The following is an 18311-nucleotide window of genomic DNA, read 5'->3' as shown; positions in this document are numbered from 1 at the left end:
GAAACTGAACAAACCAGGATGGTAAAAAAGCAATTCTTAGTTTTAGCCAATGCTACTTCTAAGACATTTCCTTTTTCTTCTCAATGTTATTGTGTTGAGCGTTTTCTTATACTTAGGCCATGACAGATTTCCAATGAGAAGGAACAGCTGCAACACAAATAGCCCATAATTAATGGTGACAGGTTATTGTCACTGGCAATACTTTCATGGTATAGTGAAATGAAAACTTTATGTCTCATGAATTTTTCATCAGTTCAGCACTGTAAGATAGTGTAAGTGATGCTTTTGAGCTTAATGAGTTCCTTTAACACATGTTGTAAGATACTGCTAAAACACAGCTTTCTCAGTTAACTCAAGAGAAACAGTGCAGTGACTCATAGATATGTAGTTTGTACAGTCAACTGTATATATTCTCTATATTTACCTAGAAACAACCACAGCCATTACAGAGCAGAAAGATTTTCAGATGTTTTCATAGGACTCATACAGTCATGGTCGTAAATGTTGGCACCCCTGACATTTTTCAAGAAAATGAAGTATTTCTCACAGAAAAGGATTGCAGTAACACATGTTTTGCTATACACATGTTTATTCCCTTTGTGTGTATTGGAACTAAACCAAAAAAAGGAGGAAAAAAAGCAAATTGTACATAATGTCATACTAGGCTCCAAAAATAAGCTGGACAAAATGATTGGCAACCTTTCAAAATTGTGGAAAAATAAGATGGTTTCAAGCATGTGATGCTCCTTTAACCCCTTAAGGACTCAGCCCATTTTGGCCTTAAGGACTCAGACAATTTAATTTTTACGTTTTAATTTTTTCCTCCTCGCCTTCTAAAAATCATAACTCTTTTATATTTTCATCCACAGACTAGTATGAGGGCTTGTTTTTTGCGCGACCAGTTGTCCTTTGTAATGACATCACTCATTATATCATAAAATGTATGGCGCAACCAAAATACACTATTTTTGTGGGGAAATTAAAACGAAAAACGCAATTTTGCTAATTTTGGAAGGTTTAGTTTTCACGCCGTACAATTTATGGTAAAAATGACATGTGTTCTTTATTCTGAGGGTCAATACGATTAAAATGATACCCATTATTATATACTTTTATATTATTGTTGCGCTTAAAAAAAATCACAAACTTTTTAACCAAATTAGTACGTTTATAATCCCTTTATTTTGATGACCTCTAACTTTTTTATTTTTCCGTATAAGTGGCGGTATGGGGGCTCATTTTTTGCGCCATGATCTGTACTTTTTTGATACCACATTTGCATATTAAAAACTTTTAATACATTTTTTATAATTTTTTTTAAATAAAATGTATTAAAAAAGTAGGAATTTTGGACTTTTAAAATTTTTTTTCGTTCACGCCGTTCACCGTACGGGATCATTAACATTTTATTTTAATAGTTCGGACATTTACGCACGCGGCGATACCAAATATGTCTATAAAAAATGTTTTTTACACTTTTTGGGGGTAAAATAGGAAAAAACGGACGTTTTACTTTTTTATTGGGGGAGGGGATTTTTCACTTTTTTTTTTTACTTTTACATTTTTTTACATTTTTTTTTTACACTTGAATAGTCCCCATAGGGGACTATTCATAGCAATACCATGATTGCTAATACTGATCTGTTCTATGTATAGGACATAGAACAGATCAGTATTATCGGTCATCTCCTGCTCTGGTCTGCTCGATCACAGACCAGAGCAGGAGACGCCGGGAGCCGCACGGAGGAAGGAGAGGGGACCTCCGTGCGGCGTTATGAATGATCGGATCCCCGCAGCAGCGCTGCGGGCGATCCGATCGTTCATTTAAATGGCGAACTGCCGCAGATGCCGGGATCTGTATTGATCCCGGCACCTGAGGGGTTAATGGCGGACGCCCGCGAGATCGCGGGCGTCGGCCATTGCCGGCGGGTCCCTGGCTGCGATCAGCAGCCGGGATCAGCCGCGCATGACACGGGCATCGCTCCGATGCCCGCGGTTATGCTTAGGACGTAAATGTACGTCCTGGTGCGTTAAGTACCACCTCACCAGGACGTACATTTACGTCCTGCGTCCTTAAGGGGTTAAACTCACCTGGGGCAAGTAACAGGGGTAAGCAATATAGAAATCACACCTGAAAGCTGATGAAAAGGAGAGAAGTTCACTTAGTCTTTGCATTGTGTGTCTGTGTGTGCCACACTAAGCATGGACAACAGAAAGAGGAGAAGAGAACTGTCTGAGGACTTGAGAACCAAAATTGTGCAACAAATATCAGCAAACTCAAGGTTACAAGTCCATCTCCAGAGATCTAGATTTGCCTTTGTCCACAGTGCACAACATTATCAAGAAGTTTGCAACCCATGGCACTGTAGCTAATCTCCCTAGGAGTGGACGGAAGAGAAAAAAAAAAGGTGTCAACGCAGAATAGTCCGGATGGTGGATAAGCAGCCCCAAACAAGTTCCAAAGATATTCAAGCTGTCCTGCAGGCTCAGGGAGCCTCAGTGTCAGTGCAAACTATCTGTTGACATTTAAATGAAATTAAACACTATGGCAGGAGACCAAGGAGGACCCCACTGCTGACACAGAGACATAAAAAAGCGAGACTATATTTTGCCAAAATGATCTTAAGTAAGCCAAAATCCTTCTGGGAAAACATCTTGTGGACAGATGAGACAGGGATAGAGCTTTTTGGTAAAGCACATCATTCTACTGTTTACCAAAAACGGAATGAGGCCTACAAAGAAAAGAACACAGTACCTACAGTGAAATATGCTGGAGGTTCAATTATGTTTTGGGGTTGTATGGCTGCCTCTGGCACTGGGTGCCTTGAATGTAGGGCATCATGAAATCTGAGGAATACCAACGGGTCGTACTGTACAGCTTAAAGTCAAAAAGCTGGGTTTGCGTCTGAGATCTTGGGTCTTCGAGCGGTACAGTGACCCCAAGCATACGTCAAAAAGCACCCAGGAATGGATGGCAACAAAGTGCTGGAGAGTTCTGAAGTGGCTAGCAACAAATCCAGATCTAAATCCCATTGAACACCTATGGACAGATCTTAAAATTCCTGTTGGGATAAGGCGCCCTTCCAATAAGAGAGACCTGGAGCAGTTTGCAAAGGAAGAGTGGTCCAACATTCCGGCTAAGAGGTGTAGGAAGCTTATTGATGGTTATAATAAGTGACTGATTTCAGTTATTTTTTCCAAAGGGTGTGCAACCAAATATTAAGTTATGGGTGCCAATGATTTTGTTTAGCCCATTTTTGGAGTTTGGTGTGACATTATGTCCAATTTGCTTTTTTCCCTCCCTTTTTTGGTTTAGTTCCAATACACACAAAGGGAACAAACATGTGTATAGCAAAACATGTGTTACTGCAATCCTTTTCTGGGAGAAATGCTTAATTTTCTTAAACAATTTCAAGGGTGCCAACATTTATGGCCATGACTATATATATATATATATATATATATATATATATATATATAGCAACAGAAGAATGCAGCAGCACACTGCCAGCACAAGGATATAGGTGCAACATGAATATGCAGTTAAAACATGGAGAGCTATACAGCTATGGTGTAATAGATGCAAATGTGAAACTATGAAATAGTGAGGCACTTAGCTCGCAAATTTGTCTCCGCCGGCGGTCAAATAGCTTGGACCGTCCCACCGCGATAAGGTAGCCTCCTGGGACGGACCCTACTCTGTGAATATGCCTCTGTGTGAACAGTTCAGTAAGCATGGCAGGATCTGGAACATCCAAGCCACCTTATATACACACCTGATAGAGGTGGGTGGGGTGCAAGGCCAACATGGAGGTAGCCACTCCCCCGTATGTGCAATACAGACAAAGAATAAGTCAGCCAGCACTTTAGTTGATACCAAACTATTATATGGACCTGGCCTACAGGTGCACGCTACTAGGCTAGATATACAGCAACAGAAGAATGCAGCAGCACACTGCCAGCACAAGGATATAGGTGCAACATGAATATGCAGTTAAAACATGGAGAGCTACATAGCTATGGTGTAATAGATGCAAATGTGAAACTATGAAATAGTGAGGCACTTAGCTCGCAAATTTGTCTCCGCCGGCGGTCAAATAGCTTGGACCGTCCCACCGCGATAAGGTAGCCTCCTGGGACGGACCCTACTCTGTGAATATGCCTCTGTGTGAACAGTTCAGTAAGCATGGCAGGATCTGGAACATCCAAGCCACCTTATATACACACCTGATAGAGGTGGGTGGGGTGCAAGGCCAACATGGAGGTAGCCACTCCCCCGTATGTGCAATACAGACAAAGAATAAGTCAGCCAGCACTTTAGTTGATACCAAACTATTATATGGACCTGGCCTACAGGTGCACGCTACTAGGCTAGATATACAGCAACAGAAGAATGCAGCAGCACACTGCCAGCACAAGGATATGGGTGCAACATAAATATGCAGTTAAAACATGGAGAGCTATACAGCTATGGTGTAATAGATGCAAATGTGAAACTATGAAATAGTGAGGCACTTAGCTCGCAAATTTGTCTCCGCCGGCGGTCAAATATTATATGGACCTGGCCTACAGGTGCACGCTACTAGGCTAGATATACAGCAACAGAAGAATGCAGCAGCACACTGCCAGCACAAGGATATAGGTGCAACATGAATAGGTTGCACCTATTATTCATGTTGCACCTATATCCTTGTGCTGGCAGTGTGCTGCTGCATTCTTCTGTTGCTGTATATCTAGCCTAGTAGCGTGCACCTGTAGGCCAGGTCCATATAATAGTTTGGTATCAACTAAAGTGCTGGCTGACTTATTCTTTGTCTGTATTGCACATACGGGGGAGTGGCTACCTCCATGTTGGCCTTGCACCCCACCCACCTCTATCAGGTGTGTATATAAGGTGGCTTGGATGTTCCAGATCCTGCCATGCTTACTGAACTGTTCACACAGAGGCATATTCACAGAGTAGGGTCCGTCCCAGGAGGCTACCTTATCGCGGTGGGACGGTCCAAGCTATTTGACCGCCGGCGGAGACAAATTTGCGAGCTAAGTGCCTCACTATTTCATAGTTTCACATTTGCATCTATTACACCATAGCTGTATAGCTCTCCATGTTTTAACTGCATATTCATGTTGCACCTATATCCTTGTGCTGGCAGTGTGCTGCTGCATTCTTCTGTTGCTGTATATCTAGCCTAGTAGCGTGCACCTGTAGGCCAGGTCCATATAATAGTTTGTTATCAACTAAAGTGCTGGCTGACTTATTCTTTGTCTATATATATATATATATATATATAGATACACACACACAAATACAAATGACTCCATATATACAATACAAATGACTTCAAACTGAACCCATATGTATAAAGTGAATTACACTCTATTGGAAAAAAAAATGTTCATTCCGTATTCAGCTCTGTTACATCTATGTAAACCTCACGTGTAAAAATGCTTAAAGGGGTACTCCCACGCTAGATATCTTATCTCCTATCCAAAGGATAGGGGATAAGATGTCTGATCGCAGGGGTCCCGCCGCTGGGGACCCCCGCAATATTGCATGCGCCACCCACCTGTTTCTTGTCCGGAAGCGCTGGAGGGTCTGGGTCTTGACCACAGCAACGGAAGTCCGTGACATCAGGACTCCACCCCCGTGTGAAGTCACGCCCTGTCCCCTCAATGCAAGTCTATGGGAGGGGACGTCACACCAAGAAACAGGTGGGTGCCGCATGAAATATTGCGGGGGTCCCCAGCGGCGGGACCCCCGCGATCAGACATCTTATCCCCCATCCTTTGGATAGGGGATAAGATGTCTAGGGTGAGAGTACCCCTTTAACGCTTACCTGTCATTTGGGTAACATTATTAGGATAAGCTGTCCGGTGTGAATATGAGAAGTAGCACTATTTCTGGCCATTATACCATGCGTTAATGGTATTTTTTTAGCAGATTTTTGCTCTGCAGTTTTCATCTCTAATTTGCAGTTCTCCCAGAGCTAGTGGGTGGAGCTCCCTCCCTCCTCCCTCCGTAGACTTTTGTCAGCTTGTCTTGCAGATACAGGACAAAGCTGAGTGATTTTCAGAGTGCAATGCAGTCTCACAGGAGAGGGGGGGAAGGGAAGAAACTTGATGTTAGGAGGTAGAAGTAATTTTGGCCAATAAGATATATTACAACGTTTATTATATTCGCTTGTACTATTTGATAAATGCAAACTTTGTTTGAAGGACAGTGCCTATTTAAGGAATATTACTTCTATATGTAAACTTCTAGATTTTAATAATGTTTTCTTATTTGATCTACTTAAGAAATAATACAGTGTTGTGCACTGTAATTTTGTAGATATTTGTATATTTCCGTTCTTTATATTGCACCTATTGCAAAGTTTACATACAGCTCTATACTCATAAATAGTAAAGATTTCATAGACTACTGTTCACTGAATGCAAAAACCTATCCAGTGCACACATCCATTACACGGTGACATATGAAGAAACATTTGACTATATTGTATTGCTCAGTCACCTCCAGTGCATCTGTGTTTCTTATACAGAGTTTGCTGGAGGTCAAACATTAATGGTCTCTCATAATGATAGCTGTTGTAAGGATTCCTCCTTGGGGATTAGCTCCGGGATCGTCCTGGACACTGCCACGGGACACATTTCCACTCAATAAACCCGCAGACAACGGTTATTCATGCAAGCCTGGCACCTTGCCAGCTTTATTTAGACAGGTTGCAGGTAAAACAAAACATAACTCAGGAACAAACCAAAGACCTAGACCGTCTGGTCACTGACTACACATATCAGCATGCCCTGACTACTATCTGGTGAGCTACCCTCAGCCAGCATAAAACATGTGCCCCTGCAACCTGTTACTCACAGTTCACACCACTTCTTCACTTCTTGGACCGCTCACAGTTCGCTGTGTGTTTCCTCAACAGGGTCCGTGTGTCTCCCCCTACAGCGACATGCTGTTACCCAGGGAGAGCCCCAACTATTCTGTTTCTTTTCTTTTTAAAACACACTTTCCCTTCCTGATATCTCATTAATCAGGCCACAGGTGGAGCATTCAGCAGAGTTAGCAAGGGAAATACAACTACATCCAACAGGTTTTGAGGCACTTGGCTTCCTTCATCAGTAGATTTTATCTGCACCACTTCAATGGTGCACCCTTCTTTCATTCGCACTTTCATCAGCCATCAAGCAAAAGGCTTTGGGTCATCTTTGACAAATTCCTTGTATAAAGCTCCATTCATGTCACACCTTTCCAACACCAGGTTCTTCATCTTGGTCTGTGCAGTGCTCTGGACACTAGGTGCGGACAAGGCAGATGCTCCAGGCAATTGTCTTCTTCTGTCACTGGTATGACCATAGCCCAAACTTTGCTGGTGGCCAACCGAGCCTGTATCACCCATTTGCAGGACTTCTAAGACATCCTCCACAATTTCAGGAGGCTTCCCTTTAATGCACCTGTCCATCTTCTCCTTGAGACGGACTCTTCTCCAAATTCTACTTCTGCAGACTTTCTTCCAGTGTTTTATGGAACTAATCCAGTGCCTCTCAGGGTTTCCCAGTCTTCTATCACAGTGACCTCTTTTTAAGGACTCTGCTTTCTTATTAGCCCTTTCTTTAGGGACACCGACCTTCACAGGCTCATTTTTAGGCTGAGAATTCTTGGCTCCTTTAGCCAGTTTTTCCCCTGCACCTTCATATGTGTCACTGACTTTACTTGCAGCTTCTGCAGTTATCTCTGGTTTAACTTCTACCTCAGAGAACTTCTCTGCCACAGAATTTTCACCATGCAATGTCAATATCTCTGCAGCTTGAGAGGACTTTCCATATGGTTTCACCTCAGTCTCAGCTTCAGAGGACCTTTCATATGGCTTCTTCTCATGGTCTTCAGACTCTACTGTTTCTTGCGTCCATTGTTCAGACTCCGCCTTTTTTAGAGAAAGGATCCCTGTCTCCAGTAGCTTTTGCCCCACAAGCAGTTTTTCTTCTTTTACACAGACGGCTGTGGCTTTGGCCTCAGTTTCCATCTGAGACACTTTTAACCTCTCGTTAGCCAGTTCTACTATAGCTTGGTCACGGCTTTCTTTTAGGACCTTAATGTCCCCTTCCAGCTTTAAACATTTCTGCTGCTCACTCTTGAGCTTAGCAGAGTTCTTCTTCTCACTTTCCAGCAATCCTGTCAAGTTTTTGACAGTATCCTCCAGAGACAGCAGTTGTTCTCTCATCTGCTCATTGTCTTTACTCAGTTGCGCCATCTTGGACACTTTCTGCTCATAGACTTTTAGCTGAGCCTCTTGTTCAGAGAGCTGAGTACCCAGTGAATCCAAGGCAGCTGCACGAGACTTAATGTGCATTTCGTTCTGCGCCTCCAGGCTCTGCACCTTGTGAGCCATTACCACTTTCTCTTTCTCCAGCTCTTCCATGACTACCAACCTAGCCTTGTGATCACTTTGTAGAGCCAGATATGCCCCACACAGGACATTCACTTCTTCATCCTTGAATGAGATCTGCTTGGCCAGAATCTCCAATTCTCTCCCCTTGCTGGTCATAAGACCCTGGGAGCGGGACAGTTCCTCCTGCAGAGCTGCAAACTCACTTTTGTGGCGCTCCATATCTTTCTGCAGCTGAAGCGTCGCTTCCTGCTCTTTATTCAAGTCTGCAAGCATTTTTTCTTTCTCTTCTCTCAGGTGATGAACCACTTCTTCCTTTTGAGACAATTTAGCAGAAACCCTATGTAAGGTTTCTTCAAGGTACTGGATCTGCTCCCTTTTTTTACCAAGACCAGCGCGTTTTTTCCGAGATCTCTTACTTACAGTGGTCTCCTTACTCTCGCTGCTGGACCTTGAGACATTCTCTTGTCCTCTGACAGTTACCTGTCCTTGGCCTGTCTCTTCCTTCAAGCCAACTTGTTCAGACTCTTCACCTTTAGAAGTAGTCTCCCCCTTTTCAAGGGTCTTGGCCACTTGGGCTTCAGGGTAGTTCCTGGACAGTCTCTCTGGACTGTCTCTCTGCTCACTGGCAGACATCTCTTTCACTTCAACACTGTCTCTCTGCTGCCCAGCAGAAAGGTCTAGGACTCCTGGGTCTGCAACAACATCTGGTCCAGTGGTTCGACCTTCCTGGTCACGATCCATCTCTGGTCCAGACGTCACATCTCCTTCACTCAGGACTTCTGCATTATCCACAGACATCTCTGTAGCTTCTTTTCCAGTCACCTCTTCCAGATGACAGCGCAATTTCAACTCTCCTTTTGGCTCATCTTTATTCACAAGGTTCAGCATAGCTTCCTCTTTTCCAGTCTCATTCACTTCTTCCAGGTGACAGCGCAACTCTAGCCCACCTTGGGCTCATCTTCAGCTGGCGGATGGAACCCATGTTCCTGTACCTGATCCGTTTCTGGTTTCACTGAAGATTCTGTTTCAGTCAGAGGCACACTTGTCACTTGAGTCACTGGATCCTCTTGGACTTGACTCACGGTCTGGTCTTCAGCTCCCCCAGAAGTCTGGCAGACCCCTATCTGACCTACATCTAGTGACTGCTGACACTCCCCGTCCTCAGCCTCTGCTGAGTAACTCTCCACTAGTGTGTGGTGCAAGTCAAGTGTTGTGGGCCCATCAGGTGTACCTGCTCTAGTCACCTGACAGTCTTCCCATAATTGCTGAAAAAATGGAAAATCCATCCCCAGTACCACATCATACTCCAAGGAGGGCTCTATAGCAACCTTGTGACCTATAGTACCATAGGGACTAGAAATACAGACATTAACCATTTGATATCCCCAAATACCAGCCTGCATAGACACTATAGCAGGGTCTGGCTTTCTGCTGCTGGACTTTACCAGACTTATTACACATCTAGGGTCTAACAAAACCATCATCTTTTTACCTTCTATTGCCAGCTCACACAGAGGTCAGAGGTGCCAGCAGTTCTCTTTACATCTGAACATATCAACATAAGTTTTTCAACAAAAACATTATCAGATTGCACATGTTCAAAATTTACAGGACAGTTCATAGCACTACGACTTAGCTCAGGCAAAGTGTGTTTTGTTACATTTTCTCCCAGTCCTGCATTTAACATTTTCTGTTCACCAGATTTTTTCAATCCGATCTGCACAGTGTGAACAGTCCCATCAGTCTTCATGAGGGGTTCCCCACCCTCACATGATTTTGCAACTGGACATAGGTTGGTACCACCTTGAACACTCTTCACACAGTCAACTAGGGAAACACCACCCTCCGACTCAGAATTTTTATGCACAGTCCCATCATTCTTATGCACAGTCTCATAGTCTCTAAACATGGCTCCCATAACCCCTGGAACAGTCTTACCAGAATCTCTTGCCGTCCAATTGGTTAAGGGCTGGCGCTGGACACCTCTCACCAGCTTCTCTGCTGCAGAACATCGCTCCACTTGCTCTTTATGTAACTTTAAACCCAGCATCACTGTTGTCTTGCAGCTTGGCTTACTCCCACTTTAGTCAGGATCTCTGTCTTGACTTTCTCATAGTCCCATAAGATCTTTGGATCCAGTTCACCAATGAATCCATACACCAAGTTTCCCCAGTGTGTCTTGGGCCATGCCTCATGCGTAGCAATCTTTTCAAACTCTGCAAAGCTTGCTTCCTCTTGTGCTGCAGCAGTCTGCAACAAAGCACTTATCAGGACATCCATCTTGCAACACTTCAAACCTTGCAAACACAGCACAGTCCTCTGCCGAAATGTCAGCCGCTTGCCAACAAAATTTTCCGTTGCCCCTAGCAACGTCTTTATACACAGTCTCAAAACGTAATCTGCACTCTGCAGGTGGCCCGTCCACCTGTCTGCTTACTTGAGAAAGAGCGCCCACTCGCTTGATGCGATCTGTTGCCCTTAGCAACAACTTCACCACAGGCTCAGTCCTGCTCTTGTACTCCACAGCTGGGCTCGTCCCACTGTCTCCTCTCTGAGAAAAAGAGTTCCCACTTGCAACATGCACGATTATTTTCTCTTGGCAACAACTTCACTGCAACTCTACCACTGGTTGCTCATAGCAACGTGTTTGCCCGCATCCGACACCAATTGTAAGGATTCCTCCTTGGGGATTAGCTCCGGGATCATCCTGGACACTGCCACGGGACACGTTTCAACTCAATAAACCCGCAGACAACGGTTATTCATGCAAGCCTGGCACCTTGCCAGCTTTATTTAGACAGGTTGCAGGTAAAACAAAACATAACTCAGGAACAAACCAAAGACCTAGACCGTCTGGTCACTGACTACACATATCAGCATGCCCTGACTACTATCTGGTGAGCTACCCTCAGCCAGCATAAAACATGTGCCCCTGCAACCTGTTACTCACAGTTCACACCACTTCTTCACTTCTTGGACCGCTCACAGTTCGCTGTGTGTTTCCTCAACAGGGTCCATGTGTCTCCCCCTACAGCGACATGCTGTTACCCAGGGAGAGTGCCCCAACTATTCTGTTTCTTTTCCTTTTAAAACACACTTTCCCTTCCTGATGCCTCATTAATCAGGCCACAGGTGGAGCATTCAGCAGAGTTAGCAAGGGAAATACACCCTTTCCTTGCCACACTGCCACACTATATTTAGTAAAATAAGTAAAATGACATTGGGAGCGATCCATAGGGGTAGTTGGTGTATGACAGTATACAAGCCATGTTACTAATTTGGTGAAGTTTGTGCAATTAATTTACTAATTTGGTAAGGTAAGGTCTTATATATGCAATAATGCACTGATCTTGTATTTAGTACTGGATTTTTGTCGCTATAATTGTTTTTTTTACATTGGATTATTGTCAGCAATTTTGACATTTGTTTGGCTTGTTACCATAATAATTATCATCCTGTTAGAAATACTCTCAAAATTATGTAACTTGGTTACCATTGACTGAATATCTTTTTATGGCACAAGCAGCAAAGTTGTACTTTTTCTTTTAATGAACATATTAGAATTCTTATTACAAGCCATTTATATATTCATTGTTAACAGAAAATCAGGCAATTGTTACAAGAAAGATGATAATGGTTTGGTGCAAAGTCTCCTTGACATGTAAAATTAAAATTTTACAGTTGGTTTTAAGCACGCAGTAGTACAATAGTGCTTGGTATTACAGTAAATGTAGATCAGTAAAGAATATTATGTGTTTTGAAAAATAATTACAAAAAAAAACACAAATGCCGATATAGCACATTAATGAATATTGTCCTTTATATTTATAAACTGGACTGGAAACTCATTTTAAACTTATTAATGAAAGTCATTAACAGCTTAGGGCAAAACCAGGAACCAGTCTAAGGGACTTTCCATCCTTTACCCTTAACCCCCGAAAGAAAGTATGGACTTTCCCTAAAGGAATCCCTAGGTTGCTATCCCACAGCAGTATCCATTTGTAATATGTGACAATCCAAAGAGCTGGAGTTTCCAAATTATAGTTCTGATGAAGAAGTCGGAAATTGTGGGCACATGGAGCAAGACAAAATTAATTTATAAAGAGAGATTAGGCAGAGGACAGTAATGGCACCAAACAAAAGAAAGATATTTCCCAAGTTGCTACTGCTAATGTAGTCTGACACACCAATGGGCTGAGTTTTTTTTAATCCTAGATTCTAGGTAGTGGATAGAATGTGTGGTCAGACAAAGCGGAGGTCAAGACCTGGAGAGTAAAGTAATAAACAGATTATGCAGAGATCAGTATGGAGAGCAGTCAAGAGAACAAGGTTGGGGAACTAATCTGGGTTGTAACACTAAAAAGTAAAAATGAGCAAAGCTGTAGTAGACTAGGAACCAAATGGATTATATGGTTCTGTCCCAGAGTGGTGGAGGAAGGACCCAAATAAGACTGGAATGTGAGTCGTAGAAGCAGGACTGTATGTGCTGGTGTAGACATATTACTGTGAACTACAAGTACCAGATAAAAGCAGGTATGATGATATGGAGCTGGTGTAGATATAAAACAGATGAGACTAATAACATAAATACATGATAGATATAGCACAATGAAATGTAGACGCTACACTAGACAAGTCCACAATGGTATGGTAGAATTAAAGTCCAGGCTGGGTCTGTACCAGAAGACAACTAGAAAACAGACTAGAAATAGACTTGGAATCAGGTTATTCTGATAACCAATAGCTGCTAGCGGTTTGGAATCAGGAGAACACAGGCAGGTCATGTTGACCTTTGCTTTACTGGAGTACAAATTGTGGCAGAAACAAACTAGAAGAAACATGCATTGAGTACCCAGATCAAAAGATGCCTTGTCAGCAGGGTGGAGACATGCTCATCATGTGAAGAGAGCACATCTGAGAAAAGAACAGTCTTCCACACTTCATTTTGATGGGTGCAAAGTTATATACCCCCCATAGTATAATGTCCAGTTTGGATAAAATTCTTGCCACTTGAAGCAGGCTGAACAATTCAGAAAAATAAGTAAAAGTACATAAAGCATACATATTGGGGGAGTTTTATCAAAATCTGTGCAAAGGAAAAGTTGCCTAGTTGCTCAGTTGTCTTATCTCTAACATACTTTGTTAATGTCTATTGGTTGCAAACATCACTAAATTCTGCATAAAATTTAGCCAAATTAAGCAGGGACAAATACTCTTGCGAACTGGAATGTAAAGGGAAGACTTAATTTCTGTAGTATTTAAGTCAATGGCTGGTGCATGCATTTGAAGATAGGGTAGGTTGAGTATGAGGGCTCAAACTTGGAGAAACAGCAGTGTGGTGATAAAGAGAAACGTTCCTGGGGGCATCACCATTCACAGGAGAGATTTAAACACTGGGAGAACAAAGATAATTGAATGAGATTGGCTGCAGAGCCAGAGCACAGAAAGGAAAATAAACTAAATCCTTGGTTAACATGGGAAACCAGGAGTTTATTTTGTGGCTGGCTAAAACATTACCTGAGATTCCAGCATTATATGATTTTAGTGATTGTTTGGCATTGTCATTAAATTTCCAGGAGCCTGTGTCTTTTGTTGGGACATTGAGTGAACTTGGTGGAGGAGCCTTAGAGTTGGTCTCCCACAGTGTTTCCTGGAATCTTATGTCAACCTGATTAGACAATGTGGTAATTCTATTCAGAGATAGTGTTGCTCGCGAATATTTGCAATTCAAATTTTATTTCGCGAATATCGCATATTCGCAAATTCGCGAATATAGCACTATATATTCGAAATTACGAATATTCGCTTTTTTTCCCCACAGTACTCTGCTTCCAGCTTGTGTGGTCTACAGCAGGCTCAAATACTACTGTGTGAGACCGCCAAGCGAATATTCGCATATGCGAATGTTCACATATGTAAATATTCGCGAATATTGCTCCCTCCCTTCTGCTGCTTCTATCAAGTTACACTGGTATACTTGCTATAAAGTTCATAAATTTTCGCATATACGAATTTTTGCTTATGCGAATTTACGCATATGCGAAAAAACACGAATATTACAAATATGCGAATTTAGCGAATATATGACAAATATTCGTCATATATTCGTGGATATTCGCAAATTCAAATATGGCCTATGCCGCTCAACACTATTCAGGGACACAAACAAACCTTAGCGTGCCTATCTGATGTGATCTGTGAGACCCTCCAAAATAATTTCCACACCATTGTTCCAGTTCAATTCAGAAGCCAAGGTAAGAAACAGAATAGGGAATTGGACCATTGTAGGTTCCTTGACATATTTGAAACATCGAGAGTAATAACCCAGGTTAATGCTCCGTTGGATAACAGTGTTAATGCATGTAAATGCAAATTATAGGTCTGGTGATTCTATAAAAGAATCATAAAAAAGACAAAGACATCTCACTTTAAATCCAAGTTTTAAAAAAAATTCCTCTGCAGTTTACACTTTAATATATGATTTAAATTACTTTTGGTTGATTGAATCCCATACCTTTCTACGTTTGGCTTCATTCCAGTTAACTAAAAGAAGGAAAAAAGTGGAAAAGGTATGTCTCACTGTGTCAAGTTTTATAATGTGCTTGCTAATATGAAAACTTGCCTCAGCAGATAAGGCAAATACAATTGACGATTCTGCAAATTGGTCATCAAAGTAAATTTCACACCAATTCTCATTTCTAATTAGCAGCTTTTCCTAAAATATCATCATGTGGGTTTTTACCTTCAGTGGTGCTGAATATTCATATATTGTATTACTGTACAAGGTTGTTGCAAATGTATGTTGGAAATGAATCATATATTCCTTTAAAAAAAGATACAGTATTCCACAGATAAAAATTATGAAGATAACTATTGCTTAGTGCTAAAATTAAACCTTAATTTCAGTGACGTGGTCATGCAGCAATACAATCAAATACAGTTGTCCCTCAAGTTACAATATTAATTGGTTCCAGGACGACCATTGTATGTTGAAACCATTGTATGTTGAGACCATAACTCTATGGAAACCTGGTAATTGGTTCTGAAGCCACCAAAATGTCACCCAAAAAATAGGAAAATGCGAGGAATAAAGAAGAATAAGTAGATAACTAATATAGATAAAACAAATCCTTACATATAAAAGTAAGAAAAAGCTGCTGGGAACTGTAAATCACTGTCTATGTCAACGGCTGTCCGGGCATGCTGGGAGTTGTAGTTTTGCAACAGCTGGAGGCACCCTGGTTGGGAAACAACGGTTTAAGTAGAGGACAGGAACTTCTTCAGGGTCCTATACAGTACACACAGTGTCCCAAATGGAGCCGCCCTTACCTGGTGTACAAAGGAGCAGCCAACCCTGGCACGGGTAAGGAGTAGTACAGAACTTGTACTTCCTCCTTATACTGTAGGGGGCACTTTCAGACAGCCAGTCAGTGCTTGCACCTCAGTAATACAGGTGATTTACCAGTGAATGCCCATTCTGATTGGTCGGTTCTTTCAGCCATTGACACATTTCACAGATCTGGACTGTCTGTACATTGTATGTTGAGTCTGGATTCAAGTTACAATGGTCCAGAAAAAAACATTGTATGTTGAAACTATTGTATGTTGAGGCCATTGTAAGTTGAGGGATCACTGTAGGTGATTCTTTGCTATTTTTTCTGTACAGTCAAGATCAAAAGCAAGCAAACAATAATAATAAATCTGTAAATACCAACCCTCATGTCAATTAAAGGGGTATTCCGGGTAAAAACATCTTATCCCCTATCCAAAATATAGGGAATAAGATGTCTGATTTCGGGGGGCCCGCTGCTCCCTGCAGCCCCCCGCGATCTCCCTGCAGCACCCACATTCTAACCTCCGGGTTTCTGGGACTGGGGATGTGACGTCACACCACGCCCCCTCCATTCATGTATATGGGAGGAGGCGTGATGGCCATCATGACTGTATGCCATATACATCTGCCATTATCATCTGGGGACTGACCACTGTAATACATGCCTACTGAGCGTACGAGGATCAGGGGCATTACTATAGGGAGTGCAGACGTAGTTGTCGCATTGGGGCTCTGGTGCCTAAGGGGGCTCTAAGGCACCTCTGCTCAGTAAGAAAACACTTGTAATTAAGAATCTGCATAAGCTAAATACAGATGAATAGGGTAGGGAACATTCTTGAATCACTTATGTAGTTAAAAACATAAGATTTTCTGTGTCATTTTTTTTATGTTTTGTGATTGAGATTTTTGTGACACATTCAATATTAAAATTTACTTGGCAGTAAATTTCTTTGCTGGTGTTGAGCAATTCATAACTTATTTCGACATTTTGGCTAAATTCCACAATAAGCAGATTATTTACATTTGAATGGATTGAATTTATTTGACAGTATTAATATCAACAATGTGTTTTACATAATTCATTTGCATTGTTTTATAGTTTTTTCAATTTACTTTAATATTTTTTTGCACTTTAAGTAAAGACTATGAATATAGATATTTCAGCTTTTCAGTTATGTTTTTAAAAATGTATTTTTGTCAGTCCATATGTTCCAGCAGCGTGTCTGTGTTAATAATCAACCATGGTTCATACTTACATTATCGGATTTGAGGTGCTAGGAACACTGTCAGGCAATAGGTGAAATTCAAGGGAACTACACAGAAGATTTAGAATAATGCTGAGCACTGAAAATGACTGACTTGAGATGATGAGATAAAGCAATTCAGCAAGGATATGCCATTTTTGTCTCCAGTCTTCTCTTCATGGAAATGGTTGTGTGGGTTGACTTCAAAGGCAAATGACTAATACTGTTATGTTGTTTCACGTCAACTGACAAAAGGAAAAAACATAGTCATACATAAAATAACAGAAATAATGAGGCAAATCACAAAGACCTATCTATAAGAGCAAGACTTAAATAAAAAAAATCTGCTCTTGCAGTTTTTTGCTGAATAAGACAATTAAACAGTGAAAACCAGGGAAGCAGAATGTGATGTTACTTACAACAAAATATACATTTCCACTAATTATTCACAATTTTGTATCTGGAGACCGTCTGCTATCAATCTAAAAGGTAATGTTCTTCAATATTTATAACAAAAACAAATGTGTCAATGTATTACCTATACCTGCCTCCAAACTAGTCACAAAGGTTGTCACAAGAAAAAAAAAAAGATAGAATATCTTGAAAAAGAAAACAACACAGTTTTTCTGGCATAAAATCAGTGGGGGCCATATTCAGAAATTGCCAAGTTTTACTTAGACTAGGCAGTCTAAGATTGCGCAGGATTTTTAACAGTGACTTAGGCTGTTGTCAGGATCTGGGCTGGTAGCTGGTAGTGGAGGCTGGTGGTGGATCTGCTGAGCCAGAGAGGTGATGACGTGGGCCGTACCAGGGGAACGGAGTCTAAGGAATTACTGGTCTTCACCAGAGCCCGCCGTAAAGCGGGATGGACTTGCTGTGGCAGGTAACCCCCAGGTCGTTCCACCCAGGAGCGACTCAACCTCTCTGGCTGCTGAGATAAGGCAAGGTACAAGAGGATCAGGCAAAGGTGTAGTCGAACGAAGCAAATGGTGTGGGGAGGCAGCAACGGTTCACAGGCGGTAGTCAGTAGCAACGGGTACGGCAACAGGCAGGGAACACAGGAACAAAGAACGCTTTCACTCAGGCTCAAGGCAACAAAGATCCGGCAGAAGGCTGTGGGAGGAGATGGTACTTATAGGCAGTGCACAGGTGAGGCCTAATTAAGTCCAAACAGCACTGCCTCTCACACACCTTAACCCTTAGTTAACCACTTTGGACCAGGCACCAATCACCGGTACACTGGCCCTTTAGATCTAAGAGTCCCGGTGCACGCACCCTGGAAAGACACCGGAGCTTTGCCTGGGGACACACGCCGTAAGCGCTCCGGTCCCCCCGTAA

Source organism: Hyla sarda, chromosome 5 (assembly GCF_029499605.1).
Source record: "Hyla sarda isolate aHylSar1 chromosome 5, aHylSar1.hap1, whole genome shotgun sequence".
Taxonomy (NCBI): domain Eukaryota; kingdom Metazoa; phylum Chordata; class Amphibia; order Anura; family Hylidae; genus Hyla; species Hyla sarda.
Note: the sequence above shows the minus strand (reverse complement) of the source record.